Source organism: Pinus tabuliformis, chromosome 1_1 (assembly GCF_031772625.1).
Source record: "Pinus tabuliformis cultivar Carrire ecotype Pingquan chromosome 1_1, CPIR1, whole genome shotgun sequence".
Taxonomy (NCBI): Eukaryota; Viridiplantae; Streptophyta; class Pinopsida; order Pinales; family Pinaceae; genus Pinus; species Pinus tabuliformis.
Genome location: NC_142297.1, coordinates 696,935,879 through 696,949,188, shown reverse-complemented (window position 1 = coordinate 696,949,188; position 13,310 = coordinate 696,935,879). Strand labels below are relative to the sequence as shown.

The 13,310-nt window shown below is 35.9% G+C and overlaps 1 non-coding gene across 1 annotated transcript; it reads right to left on the bottom strand.

Annotated features, from left to right (window-relative positions):
* Window positions 1–12,983: 12,983 nt before the first annotated feature.
* Window positions 12,984–13,056, bottom strand: TRNAF-GAA (transfer RNA phenylalanine (anticodon GAA)). The gene has a single exon. It is a non-coding gene; the product is annotated as a tRNA-Phe (tRNA).
* Between the last annotated feature and the right edge of the window lie 254 nt (window positions 13,057–13,310).

Here is a 13,310-nt window from a genome sequence, read left to right as displayed (position 1 = left end):
TCATCCATTTAGCACCAGTCTTGTGCTTTGGACATCCATCCATTAAGGTAAAGAATTTTTGCATTTCCATGACTGCAGGCTTCTTACAGTGATCTGGTATTTTGCCAAATCTTGAATCTGGAATTAAGCCATTTGCCTGCTCTAAGTATCCTAGCCCATACCTAGGCTTTGCTAGCCTCATTATGTTAAAGATTGTTGTTAACCTTGGATCTTCATTTTCTAAAGTAGTTATCTCATGCACCTTTAGAATATGCTCAGACTCATGGGGAAATGGAATATTTGAACACTTAGGATTTGGACAAGGATTTACAAAAGTAGACAGTGGATCTTCTCCTATCCTAGGATGATGATTCTCATCCATGACCATTTCAGCAAGATGGCTAAGATTTACAAAGCAATGGCATTCTAGACATTTTACTTCAAGTGAAGAAAATTTTACTATTTGTGCAAACTCAAATAATGAAATATGTTTACAAGAATTTGAACTGGAGCTAGAACAAGTTGTATCTACAAATTCAGGGTTTCTGTACAATGGTGAAATTTTGCACATATGGTCTATTCTTCTCCTATCAATAGTTGATCTTCGAGGGAAAGAAAGAATAGCAGAAGAAGGTTCTTCTCTAATATCAGTAGAAGTAATTTTCTTTATGGCTGGAGGCTTGGGATTGGATACCACCTAGTGTTCAGGGAAGGTAAGATCTTCCCATCTTATAGTTTGGTGTTCAATCTTTTGATTTCTAGAATCTGTTAACACCACTACACTTGCTTTTGAATCTTTGTTGGGGGCATGTATGACTGCAGGATAGAGGGTGTTTGTATGACGGAAGCAACCCCTTGTTTGTATAGCAATATTGTGTCTCTTTTTGGCCATGTCAAACCCAGTTGTCTGGATTTGTAACTGAAGAATGCTTTCAATTGTTTCATCAAAAACATATACAGAGAAATTAGGATAACAATTGAAATAAACACGGCCATTAGACAGAGGAGCTACTATCCCACCTATCAATGAATCAGTATATTTGTTATGGGTCAAATCTCGGACAGTGGCTAGAACAAATGTGTTTAGACCCTGATGCGTTAAAGCATGAATCCAAATGTGTACGCACCCCAATGAAGATACTGAATTTTTAGTCTTTTTTCCTCGGCCTGGAGTTGTTTGGAGTTTAAAAGAGGAATAGATTGTACACAGTCAGAGTTTTCTTGAATTTGACTTATAGATTCTTTAATATAAATTCTAGTTCCAGCTATTAAATGAAAAGCAGACAGATCTGAATAGACTTCAGATGCATTTATACTGGGTAGCTGCCATCTACCATAAGGTTGTGTTTCTTCATATTTTAATTCAAGAGAGTTTAATACTCAACTAGATGCAGATGCGAACATATCCCTAAGGGGATTTTCTTATAGAAAATCTATTTCTTTCCGAGAGTTAGAAGAAAAAGAATAATCTTGTGTTCAATATTTGAGAGATTTTCCTGCTCTGCAATTGCAGACTATTGTCTGACCTGATTGCATCACGAAGAGATCTCAAAAGTCTTAGGTTATTTGAGAAGCCTGCGCATCTGTGTGTTCAACAAAGGTGAGAACCTAAAGCGGCTAGATCTTTAGAGATTCTGTCTATGGGAGTGTTAGTTTCAGTGTTAAAAGATTGAGTCTATGATCTCCCCAGGTAGCCTCCAGTAAGCTATCTCCTAGTTGAGTAGCAAAATTCTAGTAAATGCGAACACAATCTATCTCAGGAAAGAACAGATTGTAATCTTTTGTAATCCATTTGCTGAATTAATATAAGAGAGTGTTATTTATTCCACATTTGAGTACTTGTGCATTATAAATGAGTTGTTGAGGTAGTATCTGCTTAAGTTATTATGTATTGAGGTCCACCAGAAGTTCACCAATGCACAGAAGGGACGCCAGACCGTGTAAGGCGAAGATTCCATTGAAGAGGTTGACAGAGCGAGAAATGTGTTTGTAGATTCATGTATGGGTTCGTGTATGGGTTCATGTAAGCTAGAATAAGTGGCAAAAGCAGAGAAGAGACTCAGCAAGGCCTAACAGTTGTGTTGTTGTTGCAAGCTTCATTGAAGCCCATGCGTAAAATTGGTATCATAGCCAAAGCATTTGGTTCAGGTTAGTACTCAACAAAAACACTCTATATATTATAAATGGAAACTTACATAAATTCTATTTCTTTCCGAGAATTAGAAGAAAAAGAATCATCTGCTGAAGAAAATCCCCTTAAGTATATGTTCCGCATCTGCATCTAGTCGAGTATTAAACTCTGCTGAATTAGAATATGAAGAAACACATCCTTCTTCTAGATGGCAGCTACCCAGTATAAATGCATCTGAAGTCTATTCAGACCTGTCTACTTTTCTTTTAATAGCTGCAACCAGAATTTCTATTAAAGAATCAATAAGTAAGATTCAAGAAAACTCTGACTATGTGCAATATATTGCTCTTTGAAACTCCAAACAACTCCAGGCCGAGGCAAAAAGACTAAAAACTCAGTATCTGCATTTGGGGTGCATACGCATTGGGATTCATGCTTTAACGCATCAGGGTCTAAACACATTTGTTCTAGCCACTGTCCAAGATTTGACCCATAACAAATATATTGATTCATTGATAGGTGGGATAGTAGCTCCTCTGTCTAATGGTCTTGTTTATTTCGATTGTTATCCTAATTTCACTGTATATGTTTTCGGTGAAACAATTGAAAGCATTCTTAAGTTACAAATCAGACAACTGGGTTTGACATGGCAAAAAAGAGACACAATATTGCCATACAAACAAGGGGTTGCTTCCAACATACAAACACCCTCTATCCTGCAGTCATACATGCCTCCAGCAAAGATTCAAAAGCAAGTGTAGTGGTGTTAACAAATTCTAGAAATCAAAAGATTGAACACCAAACTATAAGATGGGAAGATCTTACCTTCCATGAACACTGGGTGGTATCCAATCCCAAGCCTCCAGCCATAAACAAAATTACTTCTACTGATATTAGAGAAAAACCTTCTTTTTCTATTCTTTCTTTCCCTCAAATATCAACTATTGATAGGAGAAGAATAGACCAGATGTGCAAAATTTCACCATTGTACAGAAACCCTGAATTTGTAGATACAGCTTGTTCTAGCTCCAGTTCAAATTCTTGTAAACATATTTTGTTATTTGAGTTTGCACAAATAGCAAAATTTTCTTCACTTGAAGGAAAATGTCCAGAATGCCATTTCTCTGTAAATCTTAGCCATCTTGCTGAAATGGTCATGCATGAGAATCATCATCCTAGGGCAAGAGAAGATCCACCGTCTACTTCTGTAAATCCTTGTCCAAATCCTAAGTGTTCAAATATTCCATTTTCCCATGAGTCTAAGCATATTCTAATGATGCATGAGATAACTACTTTAGAACATGAAGATCCAAGCTTAACAACAATATTTAGCATGATGAGGCCAGCAAAGCCTAGATATGGGCTAGGATACTTAGAGAAAGCCAATGGCTTAATTCCAGATTCAGGATTTGGCAAAATAGCAGATCACTGTAAGAAGCCTGCAGTCATGGAAATGTAGAAATTCTTTACCTTAATGGATGGATGTCCAAATCACAAGATTGGTGCTAAATGGATGAAGGCTATGCTCAATTGGGACATATTTACCCATCAAAGGGCTGAAGAATTTGGTCTAAGTCATTCTGTTGAAGATAAGATCAGACTGTCTCAAGGATGGAAACAGTTCATGGAAAATACCAATACTTGGATTTCATTCTATTCATGGATTTAGAAGAAACAGTCAGAAACAATCATGATGACTGATGATACTGCAACTACATCATCCAAATATTTCTGGTCAGCATTAAATGGTGATAAGGTTGAAACTCCAACCACATTTCCTCCTTACAAAGGAATAGTCATAGGAGAAGGCCAACATTCTGCTAAAGCCATTCCACTAGTGTTAAAAGATGACAATTCTTCAGGTATTGATGGAAGAATACAAAAAGCTAGTGAAAAGCTAAACTAGACCAATACAACTGTCACAGGGCTAGAGATGAATGTAGCTAAATCTGCAGAAGTGAAATAACAGTTCAATACTACTCAAGTTTCTATGAATGATATAAATAAATCAATCACCGATGTGCAGTATTCCACATCGGTTGTTAGAGGTTATGTTAGAGAATCTCTGATGAAGTTAGAAAATGTAGAAGAAAAATTTGTAGAACATTTTGATTCTACTTCAGGAAGCATAAATGAATTGGCAGGAAAAGTTGATAAAATGTCTTTATCAAAAGAAGATAAACCTATTCCATCCTCCTTTATGCACAAAAGGAGTATAAAAATACAAGACCCTGTCAAACCAGTTGGTAAGTTTCCCTGTCTATTTCCTAAAGAAGTTGCATCTCCACAAAAAGATAAAGCTAGAGCCTCCAATTCAGATGAACACATCTCCTTGGTTTCTCTATTTAAAGAAGAAGAAAAGGAAGCAGAAGTACTTCTTATATACGAGCCCTTGGAAAGCCAGTACAACAAATATTCTGCTCCAGATTTAAGAGGCAAAGGTAAGCTCCTGGATTCTCACACATTTTTTCGTAATTCCCATAAAGAATGGAATATTGACAACCTTAGTGTTGGTCAAATCAGGCAAATGGTGGACATGATGTTCACTGAATATAAGCTAATGTGCTTAAGAGGGAAAAATGAAATAGAAGCTTGTAAAACAATAATCCAGTGCTTTACCAGGTCATTACTGAGATGGTGGGAGACTGAGTCTTCTCTAGATCTAGTAACCAAGATGGAAGAACAATTGCTCAAAGATGAGCAAGGAAATATTATACACAATTATGATGGGACTATTCAGAATAACATGATTGGAGCATTAACTTCCATGATTGTAGAACACTGGTGCGGATCATAAGCAAAGACGGTTGATAAACATGAAGTCATCCTAATGAACTTAAAGTGCAATAAGATGTCCCAATTTGAAGACTTCCATCGAGACTGGATGCAACGTATATATGAGGTAAAATATTCAAAGAATCTTCTCTCAAAGCAGGTATATCTAGTAGCCTTACCTTCAAGGTTTGTTGATTACATTCGCCTGCAAGAAGTTTTTCAAATGCCATTTGAATCTGACACATGGGGACAGATTTATTCTAATATAACAAAAGCTTTGGTTGGATTATTTACTAGCTCAAAAGTTAACAAATCTCTTGAGAAACTGCCTAAGCTGCCAGACAGTAAACCTATTTGCAATAAATACAGATTATCTATTGATGATCCATTGGTCATAAGATTCAAGGAAGATCAAGAAAAGAGCTAAAAAGGATAAGAAGACAACCAAGTTTCACTACAATAAAAGAGACCAAGCTTCTCGACCTAGGAAGCAACTAAGAAAGGGATATTACAAATATATCCCTAAGACTCATTACTACAAGCCATCAGATATTCACTTACATATTGCTAAACAAGAACAATGGAACAAATTAACATGTTGGCTTTGTGGTAAAACTGGACACATTGCAAATAGATGTCCAGTAGGAGAAGAGTCCAAGAAAGATAGAGGTAAAAAGTCTCAATCTCTATCACAAAAAGAGATTGTAAAAATAGAGAAAACAGAGACCCCAATGATTTTCATGAAATGTGGGTCTAGAAAACATAAAACATATCACTGTCCAAATGTAGTGATCAGAGATCGTCCTCAAATTTAGCAGCAATAGTTACTTTATTCTTCTATTGAATATTCTAGTTCCAGTTTTGTCTACACATCAGAAGAAGAATATGAGGAATTGAATCTTCATGCTTAGGCCTGTAATTGTTCAGATTCTGAAGAATGTCGATGTAATTTTTCAAACACAAATTCTAACTCTTTTTATGACTCTTCTGATGATGAACCAGAGGACAAACCACAAAAGGAAAAAGTATTAATGGCTCAGACAGAAGAAGAATAAATAAAGATCATGTCACAAATACAAGCAATGGAAGATGACGAGATGAAAATTCGTCTTACTGAAGCCTTTATGGACTAGATAAAGTCTTCCAGTCGTAGTAAAGGATCTTCAAAGAAGCCCCTATTCATTGATGCCTCATATGAACACAATGAAAAATCCTTTCAAAGGAAAAAATAGCAGGACAAGGTTCGGGCACTTACCTTGGGGGAGATAAGTAAAGAAATTCATAACCTTAAAACTGAAAATTTTGCACTAAAGATTCAGGTTGAAAAGTTAGAAAAATGAAAACAAAATATTGCAGTAGATTCATTTGATGAATACGATCCACCAAAATTTCATGAATCAAATATTCAGATATTTGAGGGAAAAAGGATCCTACTACTGGTTTTCAAGAAATGAGGATACTTGCAATAGAATATCAACAGAACCATGTACAAGTTAACATATGTATTCAAGGTGAAATGTTTAGCCTAACTGCTCTTATAGATTCAGGAGCAGATGTTAATATACTAAGCACCAAAGTTGTTCCAGATAAATATTGGATGTCTGCACAAAGAAAAGAGATTAGTCTAGGCAACAAAACACTCAACTATGAAGTACCCAAGGCATCAATCTGCTTTGATACTCATTGTATAAAGTTAAAATTTGCAATCAATGACATCCCAATAGATTTCATTTTAGGCAATATCTTTCTGGCCGCGGTAGAACCACATGGGTCAATCCGTTTGAAGAAAAACAGAGGTGGATATTTCATCACACTTCCAACATCCAGTGGCATTCCTAAATGGATTGAGATGCCTTACATCTCAAATCTCGGAGTTTCAAAAATGGTACAAGCCATGAAAGAGTTCGACAAAGCTAAATCAAAATTGTTAGATCTTAAAGATCTAAAATCCACTATCCAAGTTTCACAACAGCTAAAGCATCCAACTAACCAAAAAAAAATTGTTGAGATTAAATAGCATATTGAAGAAGAATGTTGTGCTGAAGAACCTAATGCCTTTTGGCATCGAAAGCGGTATTCAATAGAACTACCATATAAAATAGAATATACAAGGCAGCCATGTAAAAGCAAAGCTATATCTATGAATAAGGAGTATCATGATCTATGATAAAAAGAAATGTAGATATTGTTGGAGAAGAAGCTAATCAGGGAGTCAGACAACCCTTGGAACTGCTATGGGTTCTATGTTAACAAAAGAGCCGAACGAATCAGAGGCATCCCAAGACTAGTAATCAATTATAAACCTCTGAACTACAACACTTACTCGATCCCTCATAAGGGAGATCTTATCAGTAGAATCGTAGGTGCAAAAATTTTCTCCAAGTTTGATTTAAAGTCGGGATTTTGGTAAGTTGCAATCTCAAAAGAAGATAAATTCAATACTGTTTTCCGCGTGCCAGCAGGGCACTATGAGTGGAAAGTGATGCCTTTTGGTCTCAAACATGCACCATCCAAATTTCAAAAGGTGATGGATTCCATTTTTAAACGTTTCTTTGATTGGTTAACTGTCTATATTGATGATAATCTTATTTTTTCCAAGAATATCCAAGACCATTTTTGACATATACAGATTTTTGTAAATACCATTAAAAGAAATGGTCTTGTTCTCAGCAAAAAGAAAATTGAAGTCTTTCAAACTTCAATTAAGTTTCTTGGCCATACAATTTTTAATGGCCAGATCTCTCTGCAAAAACATGGTGTACACTAGCAGTATGGCCGCAACACACCAAGCAGAAGAAGCATTACAAAGTTCTTTCCACGACATCTCAATGATTTGGTCAGAAGGAGGAGACAGAAGAAAAATTTATCATAGATTTTTCTCGATCAATAGAACCAGAAATACAAACTGGCCAGTCATGAGAGATAACGCTGCACTCTGGCCAAGGAATGATCCTAATCTAATTTTTCCTGACACCATTTATAACTTTGTTGGATATAAAAAATTATGGTGGGACATTTTAAATGTTGACAAGAAAAATGAAATTCATTGTACAAAGCTTAAATTTGGATCCACAGGAAGTATGCAGAGAAACCAACAAGCAGAATGGTTAAGGGACTGGTGGAAAGATTATGGAGTAAATAAAACTGCAATCGATCCTGTTTTTTATGAAAGTTACTTCCAGATGCAGTGTAAAAAGTGTTTTGAAAGAAATGTTGTAGAATGTTTCCATCTACCTTGTAAATCGGTCAGCGATTTATTTCAATATCCTGACCATGCAACTTTACAACAATTCATGGCTAGGCATGATGAATGGCTAGTCATGACTAAAATAAAACATCAATATCTACTCAACAAACCCATGATCATCTGATGAATCTATACTAAAGCACGGGATGGGATTATATATCCTAGAATCCGCTTTCCAAGGATTACACCTCTTGGTGGCCCCAATACATAATTGGTTCTCGTGGGCTTTTCCTAAAAGCATCCACATTGTAACAATGGTGTCCAGTCACGAACTAAATGTGACCAGTTTTCTCGTGGACTTTTGTTGTTCAAAAAGTATCCACTTTGTAAAGTTTAAGCTTTCCTTGGGATTCATTGTAATCTCCACTAGGTAAATATAGTACAAAGATTCTTCAGTCGCGAGACTCGATGCACTTCTTTGACTTTTGGTGCGCTTTGAACCACATCTCATAAACTGGCAGAATAATTAGTATTGAGTTTGTCTACCCAAGGGCCGGATGTTTGTCCCCTCCTTTTCCTATATAAGAAAGGGGTAAGACTCATTTGAGGCATTCGGAGTTGTGTTTGATTTCTTTTTGTGTTTAAGAGTCGAGACATTTTCCTGCTCTTCAACTGCAGACTATTGTCTTCCCTGCTTGCAGAGATCTCGAAAGTCTTATGTGATCTGAGAAGCCTGCGCATCTGTGTGTTCGGCACAGGTGAGAACCTAAAGTGGCCAGATCTTTAGAGAGTCTGTCTATGGGAGTGTTAGTTTCAGTGTTCAAAGACTGAGTCTATGATCTCACCAAGTAGCCTCCAGTAAGCTATCTCCTAGTTGAGTAGCAAAAGTCTGGTAAATGTGAACATAGTCTTTCTCAAGAAATAATTAATTGTAATCTTCTGTAATCCATTTGCTGAATTAATATAAGAGAGTGTTATTTATTCTACATTTGAGTACTTGTGCATTATAAATGAGCTGTTGAGGTAGTATCTGCTTGATTTATTATGTATTGAGGTTCGCCAGAGGTTTGTGAGAAGTTCACCAATGCATAGAAGGGACGCTAGACCGTGTAAGGCAAAGATGTCATTGAAGAGGTCGACAAAGCAAGAAATGTGCTAATAGGTTCATGTATGGGTTCGTTTATGGGTTCATGTAAGTCAGAATAAGTGGCAAAAGCAAAGAAGAGACTGAGCAAGGCCTAGCAACTGTGTTGTTGTTGCAAGCTTCATTGAAGCCCCTACATAAAATTGAGTTGTGTTGCTATTGCAAGCTTCATTGAAGCCCCTACAATCGGCTAATATGGTACGCCTAAGGTACAAGGTCTTCAATGTAAAACACATGAACTCAATGTACAGAAAAATCCAAATTTTCGCGTGTCGTATGTAGCATTAAAAATTAGATTAATTTTTATTTTTTTATGTGACATTTAAATACTGAAGTCTAAGTTAATTGTTGAAAATGTCCTTAGAGATATGTGACAACCACCATTATTTTTTTCCTTATACTTTTGAAAACAAATATCATGTAAACCACAATATATTCTTAAAGAGTCGGAACAATTATCATAACTTAGTTGTCAAATCTCTAGTGGATCTATTCATTCCGAGCACTATTGTTAATTTCATGTCCTCTTCTTTCAATTAACTTATGGTTTTTCTACTTCACTTGAAATTTACCAATATTGTGGTATATCTTGGTGAGTAGACTTTTTTTATACGTAGTTAATGGCTTTTCTACTTCACTTTGCGTAATATCCCTCCCTTATAGTACCATTTAATTTGACTATGTTTTATTAGATAAAATGGCACGGAAACCATAAAGGAAAAATATTGGAATAAACATGTAAACAAATATTTATTAGTAAATAAATTAGATGTGTGTACTTGAGAATGAGACACCTAGAAATTAAATGCTTGGCATGCTTTCTTTATAAAAATTCTAGATAAGCCTAATGGATGGGAGAGAAAGATGCTAAATGTGGAAAATCATAAAAGCTTCACAGGAGAGAAAGACAGGTTTTTATGGAAAAGCCTAGGCGACTGGATAAAAAAAAAAAACCTACAAAGAAAGACGTCGCTAAAGGAAACCTTATTAAGAAGAAGAGACATTAAATACCTATAAAAAGCATCAACAAAGGTTGTTGATTACTTTGAGGTAAGAGATTCTTAGACTGAGGAAACAGTTCTAGACTGGGTGGAGAGAAGGTGTGAAATTTCGAGTACCCTATTAGTGATTTTATTTAAAATTGAATGCAACTTAATTCTTTATTGAAAACAATTGCATATAGATGTCAAAATTTTTGGACTTTTTACGGGTCGATATTGCTCCATGTTGAATTGTCTTTTATATATCCTAACTTGTTGATGGATAGCAGAGAACTGGTAGATATTGGATCGTACTGCAAGTACTATGTACTTGCAGAGTTCTAAAAGCTATAGTAGCAAATATAGTAGTACCATGTTTTAAAATAATTAGTAACAAGAATTTCAATTAGGTGAAAAAGGGAAATCGTAGATAAATGTTGCAGTAACTAGAGCACATCCATCACAAGCAAATTTTTATGGTCTTGTTAAAACTATTATTATTGAAAGCTTATATAGGTTGAGTTCTTAAGGATTGACTCCAGATTTAGGAAAAATATAATTAGATATTAAGGACAAATCAAGCAATCTTGTAACCAGGTATAGCCGAAGTATTGAATGTTGTAGGATTGGAGTGTATATATGGTAGTCTTAAACGTAGTGGAAAACAAAATAATGATGAGTAATGACTCACCGGGAATGCTGTGAGAATGAAATTTTCTTAGTGTGGTACGTGGAAACTGCTAGCCGGATGCATAAATGATCATAACAGAAATGTAATCATTCACTTTCTACCTTATGCATGTAACAGATTTAGAGATCCGAATATCATATTGCATGCTAGAGGAACATATAACACAAACAGAACAACATAAACATTGCACCAAATTGATTTTAATCACATAAGAGGAATATAAACACTTAGTAGAGAATTGCTCAACGATTATAGAAGTATCTATAATAGTTTATAAATTTAATCAAAATCCATGATGGTTGAGCCAGTAGTAAAGACAAGTTCTACTTATAGATTATATGCTTAAGAAACATGTCAGCTAATATATTGAACATTTTCGCATAACCAGATATTATAAATAAAATGCTGGTAATAGAAGTAGGACAATGCATAACACAGATTCTACATTTTTATTAAGAGTTCGACAAAAGAAACCTACCTGAGTGTATGTATAATACACCTGAGTAATTCAGGGGAAAACTCCAAGACAATCAAAGGATTTCACTTCACATCACAACAGTAAACCCAAATCTTTTCCCAATAGCTAGAACAGATTATATTTTAACCTCCTATGATAGTTGTTGTAAAGAAAAGAATAAAATAACATAGATACAAAAATCTCTAGAAACCTTACACCTTCAATGAATAGGCAGCTATAAAAATCAGGAGTTTATATACTTAGAGTACCAAAAAGCGAATACAGGTTGTGGAGAAATTATGGCAACTAAGCCCAAGAAGGGACATGGGCCAAATTGTTCATGTAGAAGCAAAAAGGAAAGAACAGGATATCTAAACGCAGCAAGGAGGAATGATCTGGAATGACCCAGGTGTTCCACTTTGCTGCTAGGGTATAAATGGGTTCAAACAATCTCACCGTTGGATTAGAATTAAATCATAGCCATCGTAGATGAGGAGACGGTACTGCAGGCCAGGTGATTTTCACATGGGCCTAATTTACATGGCGTAAAACTCTTCAGCATAAGGTTCAAAACTGTGCTCCAAGGTGCTAATAACTGGGGTGGGTTACATCAAGAATTAATCCCAAAGCAAATGTGAAAGTTACAATAATCAATGTGAATTAAGTAAATACGCTATAGTCAAACCTTCAAAAGATTTAAGGCGGGTCTTGAAATCAATTTTACCACATAGAATTAACATTACCGTGCGTATTAGTCACTCTATAAAGCAACTCGAGGACTCCCAGTATTATGATTTGAACCAGCCATCGAAATTAGTGTCAGCAACTCAGAAACATGGTACCCATGCCCATAAATCATGTTATAACGTAACAGCATAGGATTTCATAACATAAAGGGAGTTGTCTATAATGTGACGTTTTGGAGATTCCGGTGACGGAATCCGGCGGAAGAAATTGAGGTTAAATCTTGATTTGTTGCAGTTAAAATGGTTTTTTAACTGCATATTTGGATTCAGCACCCTGAAAAACTCGTGCGACGCTTTCATTGTGCAAAAACTAGCTATCAAACTTGCGATTCCAATAAATTCTTGCCGGATTTTGACCGGAAAAACCCGTCAGAAAGACTTTCAAAAAATCGCGTTATAGACAACTACGATTAAAAGGCACAGACAGTCCTCACATAACTATATATCACCGCATCATCCCAATTGTCGAACTGATGTCACACAAGGATCCCCAATATTGTCACAACGTTCACATGGCCTCCATGTGATGGAAGCAGATGTGGCATAAGTTGATTGTTGATTAGTCTTCAAAGGGGGAGTGGTACCAACAATATAGGGATTCGCACAAAAGTTATAAATACTAGTGGACTTCTGCACATACTTAGTTAGGTGAATGAATGCGACACAAGCATAATATAAAAGTTAGGAAGGGCGATCTCTATGAAAACGATAAACAAATTCATTTTGTGAAGAAAATTCCCATGATATATGGTATTATGTGGCCGGGAGAGAAACCTCCTTACAAATATGAAATATCCATCCTAAACGTGGAATGGGGATAATTCTCGTGTCAAAAATAAATAAAAAGGAAAGAAAAATTCATCCTAAACCTGAAAAGCAGTTGTGGCCTACGATGCGGTGAGCGTGGATCGAACACGCGACCTTCAGATCTTCAGTCTGACGCTCTCCCAACTGAGCTATCCCCGCTACACGAAAGTACATAACATAGAAAGCGAGGTGCCATCGTTATCACCAGATTGTTGCGTGAAGAATTTTTGTGATCTTGTTTGTGATACCGTAAGGATGACTACTATATTTTTCTCCGTCACCTGATATGAATTTTGTAGATAAAACATAAGAGGCCACAACTGAACCAAGTTACTGCTACTTTTATATGTGCCTCTACTTTCTATTAGGCTAGGGCTGCTTGTGGATTGACTGCGACAATCAGATTAAATAAT